Raw genomic sequence first — 5,792 nt, forward strand, 5'->3', positions numbered from 1 at the left:
TTCTCCAGTTAATTGGTAGACTAATGTGGGAGGGGCCCCTGAACTACCATGGGAGGTTACACAAGTATAAGGGGACTTGTCCATCAAACGCTGTACCCTTACTGGTTTATGTCAATCAACAATTGTTCTATTCCCCCATTCTAGAAAGCTCTTGGTTCTCATTACCTCTATTGGTTCCTTCTGTAAAACCACTCCTTCCCTATCCCCTCATTGGTTCTGCTCATGTCACCCCATCCTTGTTCCTCCCCTCAGCCTCTTCCCTATATTGGATCGTTTTGTACCCCGACCACTCCCATCCCTCCACTATTGTATACCCTGGTCCCGCTTTCCCTCAGGGTTCTCAGAGTCTGCTTCCCTCCTGAGTGGTTGTCTCCCTGCACCTCTCCTCCTACCCTCACCTTCTACCTTGCCTTCAGTAAACCCTCTTGGATTATAGCAGCCTGAGCGTCCTCTCGTCTCTCCGGTGGAGCTATCTGTATCTGTCTCGGCACCTGTGGACTAGCCAGCTGTGGGCCACCCTGCTGGACCGGATCCCAGGTTGGCCTACAGACTAACACTTTGAAAAATGTCACGCACTGTCTGTCACACCTCATTTGCATTTCTCTTCCTCCTTTACCTAAACACCTGCCTGGTTCCTTTCATTTAGCTGGTATTTTGTCTTAAACCATAAAATATTTGTGTGAGAGCAATTCACAGAGGCGTGAAATAAAGTCGCTTCTAATGGCACAGGTTGTGAGGAACACCACTCTCTCACAGCTCTGAGGATTACACGAGTTTGAGCAGTCCTCTGACCTTCTCAGGCAACCAGCAGTCATTAACTCCAGCAGGAGGCTAAACACTGAATATTTAGGAATGGGGGTTTGACAGACTTACCTGAGTTCGAAGAGATTTTCAACAGCACAGCAAAGACTTGCTCGCAAATTTTCAAAGGATTGCTGAACAAGAAAATAATCTCTTTCCCTGTATGTAGATGGGTGGAAAAGGCAGAGGATAAGTCTGGGTGGTTGGTATTTGAGCTTATCCACTCTCAAGGACTGTTGTACTGCTGCACTGCTGTGCATAGGCAGTTTGGAGATTAGGTTTTAGGTTAAGTGAGATGTTGTCCCTAATCATGTTACTGCCAGGGGACTCTCAGGGATGGCTTAATGATGGTGCTGGCACGTTCAGAGCAAGTTAGTAAACGAAAAATACCTCCAAGGTTCCCTTGTTATCTTGGTTCATGAGCCCTGACAATACCAGTAGTCAGTTTATCTAATTTAAATATCCATATAAGCATCTGTATCAGAGTTAATTATTCAGAATATTTTTATAGGCAAGGGAAGGAAAAAAGCACCTCTAAAGAATGACACAGCTAATGGTTTTAGACATCTGCCTTGAAGTAAGAGGTAATCAATTTCTCTCCACTCGCTGTGGAGAATCTAGACAACTAGCTTATGTTACGTTCTGCCAGGTTTCCTCTGGTTAATATTTGCCTCGATGACTACTACAGATAGAATGCCCGAGTGAACTTGCATGATTGCAACTTCAGGCTCATCCCGAGAGGTGCTTCAATATTCAGGGTACACAGATAGACCCAGGGTACATGGTCTGCAGACAGTCCTGATGCTGTCCATCTTGTATATTGAAGATAAAGTATCTCAGGTATTAGAACAAACCTTGGGACATCATTACAATGGACTGTGCACAGCTCATTTGCACAGAAACCAGACAAGGGTGTTAAAGTTTTAATCTACTTTCAAGTTTTCTCATGTTTTAGGATTATTTATATGCCCTGCACGAGCACTTGCTGGCTGGTGGACAACAGGATGTCTACCAGGACATCATGTACAAATTATTGTGAGGAGAGTAATGGCAAAGCCACCACATGCAACAGACACAGATTAGACTAATGAATTTTGGGAAATTGCAGAATTTGTGGTGGGACTCTCTTGAGGCCACAGAGACAAAGCCAGCCTGTAACACTAAGATCTGGCAAGCACTGAATATCTTCTACAATTTAAGCTACTTCACATCTGTGTGGGTCGAGTTTTTTTACTGTTATTTATTTGTTTATTTATTTAGGTTATCAAAAGTGTGCTACTGGCAAGTAAATTTATTGCTAGAATGTTATTTTAACTTAGAAGAGCTTTTTCTTTGCTTCAGTAGAAGTGTTTTAATTTACTGACACAAATTCTCTGTCCTAGAATTTCCTGTGTGAGAAGGACAAATGTGTTTCTTCATTTACAAACTTGGTTGGACAGATCAGACTAGTCAGCAAGCGAGGCAAGATATGACACAACAGAGAAAGCTCAAAACCCATTCCAAAGCCAGGAAGAATATTAGCTATCCTTTGCAATACCAAAGACTTCTGCTCTTAGAGAATGCTCATGTCTTGCAATTTTCTCTTGCCTAGAGTCCTGAAGCCCATTAGCCAGATTTCTTCCAGCTAAAACTGAGTGTGTTAATCCAACTGCTAACATTTCTAGCAGCTACATTGTTTTTTTTTCCTTCAGATGGCTTTGTTAGAGATTGCTCTACTGAACTCCAGCAGCTGTGCTTAAAGCAAAATGAGCTGCACAAAAAAAAATTATCCCAAGTCAGAATGACAGTTCCCTGTGAGCTACCTAATTTATTAGTCTAAAAGCAGATGAGAATTCTTCAACAAAGACAAAAAGTAACCTAAAATACACATTTGAACCATCCAAGAGGAGGCAACATTCACAGTTCTTAAAGAGGAGAAGCGTGTTAACATCAATTAAAACTTGAACAATTTGGATTCCCAGCATCACTTCCATTTTAGCCATTAAAACTTTATAAAGGCATATAACAACAACAAGTGGATGTGAAAAAAATCTGTTGTTGTGGTTCTGTGTGGGATTTTGGGCCAAGGTTTCTACAAAAAAAAGTCTGACATTGTGTCTGACAGCTAAGAATGAAGAACAGCATAACACCCATATGTTGTCCCAGAGCTTCACAGTCAACAGACACAGAAGAAAAAAAAAATCATTATTTACATACCATGTTCATGTATTCAACTCAGAGTTTCTGAGTTTTGGCAGGTATTCGGTTCTGATGAAGGAGGATAAGGCATTCAGTGCCACTGAAATTCAGATTTAGAATTAATTTCTGTACAGCTTAGATTGACATCAGGGTCTTAGCCTTTCTTTAAGTTCAATGTAGGTCAAATGCTAATGAAAGAAACACCTAAACTTTTAACTTCTCTTGTGGCCTGACTACAAGAAGACAGAAATTTCACAGTGGGAGCTCTCTATATTTTTTTTCCTGTGTTGGGATCAACATTCTTCAGTTCTCAAGAATTTTGTCTAAATGGAGCAACTTTTCTACCTGACCATTTCAGCACGTTCCTATTTACAGTGCTAAGTGTGATCAATGAAGCATCAGAAATGTTTTGTTTCCCTACAAAACAAGACATTTTTTCATACTTTCCATTTCTGTTCTCTCCTTTTTCCACAACAGACTTTTATTTTGGGGCCTTATAGTGCCAGCAGGAGCGTGTAAAAAGAAAAGACTTCTTCTGGCTGCATATTAACACTTGTCACAAAGAGGATCTCTCATCAGAGGGATTGTATGTGTAATTTTTAAATTATTTTTTCCCCAAGCTTCTCGTCTGAAAACTGTCATTGTCTGGCAGTTCTGTCTTGCCTAGAGCCAAGGTGAAACTGAACTCTGTGCCAGCTACCTACTACCAAAGCAGATAAGCAACGAGGAAGTGAGTGTTTTCCAGGTGCTGTTTTTCAAGGAATTATTGCCTCAGAGAGCCCTGGAATGCCCGTCCATCCTGTGTTTGCTGACCTGTGCCTGGGGATAGCTGCCAGAACTGATTCATCTCTAAAATGGATTAACTTTCATGGCTTCTTCATATCACTAGTGCAGCACAGATTGAATGAGCAATGCTGTGAAAGATCAAACACATAAAAGAAGCTTCGAAATGGAGCATTTACCCTTTGTTTTACCCTTCCCATGAAATGGGGCTGAGTTGGCTTTAGGATTCAGAGTCCTTTCCTTTAGGATTCCAGTCTTTTCCAAGGGCTATGCTCTAAGGGTGCAGGAAGGAAATGGTGCTATGTTCTAAGGGTGTGGGGTCAGGTATACTGTGCATAACCTCATCCAGGAAATTGAAATAGAGCTTGACAGTGATGTGCTAAAAAGTGCTATAAACCCTAAGTCAAACCAGATAAGCACCAGAAAAAGACAAATACTAGTATTCCTCATCCACTCTAGTATGCAAAGATATGTATTTTTTAAAAAAACAGAATATCAGACCAGATCTTCAGCAAATGTGTTTCAGGAGACTTACATTAGAGACTGGCTTGTACTGCTGAGATCTGATTGTGTGTTTTGCTGTACCAGTGAACCCACTGCTGTTCTCCACCCAGTCCAAGGACAGTAGCTCTCTTCCCGGGTGATTTCCATCAGTGCCTCGGTTCAGCCCAACAGTGCACTTCTTCAGTGGATCTCCTTATCATCACCACACAGACACAGATTCAGATTGCAGATGGGGCTCCTAACACACAAACTGCAGTCCTTTAGGAAATCATTACACCAGAATAATATGTCAGCACTTAATTTGTCCTAATTGCTATCAGACATCCAACCCAGAGCACCAGAGCTAGCCTGAGGCAGGTGCACAGTGTAGATGCCAAGTGCTAAAGCACGACTTTGCCTTCATACTGGGCTCACAGCTTGAGAATATAGACCTAGCCATTTTTTCTGCAACTAAAATTTCTTCAAAATCTTATTTCAGCAGCTTTCTCCTCTCTATGGTGGTGTCTTGCCCTCCGTGCATGGTACATTAGTTTTGCACTTTATATCCTTGCCCTTCAGTAAATACCTATCATCAAGAGTAGCCAAAATCATAAAAATATAAAAATAATAAAAAGATGCCTCTAAACTATGCAATAAAATAAGTAAATAGTAAGTGGGAAAGATCAGCAGCAATGCATAGGGGGGTGTGACAAAGCCAAGAGACACAGGGACTGAGCTTCCTGGTACTTGGAAGCTGCTAAGAGAGCAGTTTTACGCTCCAGCCCCAAAGCAAGTACTGTAAAATTCCATTTGAATTTTTTTTTTTTTAAAGCTGGAAGCTCAAACACTGCCACATGCTGATAGTGATAAATCCAAAGAGGCACAACCTTTGCAAAGCAATTTTTATCAACACTAAGAGGATGCTGCCTCAGCAGCCTGGAAAAGCAGAAAACGAGCTTCCTCTAACACATATGGTAATTTTTGCTAAATTTTTGAACGAGTGGGGAATTTAGTGCTGTATTGGGGAGCTTTACAGATAGTTGTGTTCACTTCTAATTAATGCAAAGTTAAAAAGGTAAAACAAAATTAATAAATGTTGATAAAATTGTTCATGCCCTTGGGCAGGGTGTCACACTTCTAAAAGGCTTTTCACATGAGTTTTGTGCAGTGAGAGCTCTGCCATGCAAAATCACTTTATCAGCTGAGGGAACAATATTGGAGAGATCAGCTTGCTATAATGCAATGAAACCAATAATATTTTAAACTTCTTTGTTGTCCATTAAACTCTGACCTCTATCATTAGCCGCCTAAAATGGCAGTTTTTCTGACTTAGTGATCAACTCCTGATGAAGCCAATGGAAACCATGGCTTCACTGGTCTCTCAAATGAGGTCTCTTTGTATCTATATCTAGTGGTAGATTTGGATTCCAGTCCCAGAGGTCTGACCCTACTGTTCTGTGAACTACTGCAACTATTTATACTCTGAAGAAAAACATAGAAAATCAAGAAACTATTTGTATGATCAGACACATGATCACAAAAAATAT

At 40.9% G+C, this 5,792-nt stretch overlaps 1 long non-coding RNA gene across 1 annotated transcript; it reads right to left on the bottom strand.

The window, feature by feature from the left end:
• Positions 1 to 4,246: 4,246 nt before the first annotated feature.
• Positions 4,247 to 5,486, bottom strand: LOC137474940 (uncharacterized). Its single transcript, XR_010999564.1, has 2 exons — positions 4,664 to 5,486; positions 4,247 to 4,524 (listed from the first exon to the last, which is right to left on the bottom strand). It is a non-coding gene; the product is annotated as an uncharacterized lncRNA (long non-coding RNA).
• Positions 5,487 to 5,792: the final 306 nt, after the last annotated feature.

The sequence above is a fragment of the Anomalospiza imberbis genome, chromosome 5, assembly GCF_031753505.1.
Source record: "Anomalospiza imberbis isolate Cuckoo-Finch-1a 21T00152 chromosome 5, ASM3175350v1, whole genome shotgun sequence".
Lineage (NCBI taxonomy): Eukaryota > Metazoa > Chordata > Aves > Passeriformes > Viduidae > Anomalospiza > Anomalospiza imberbis.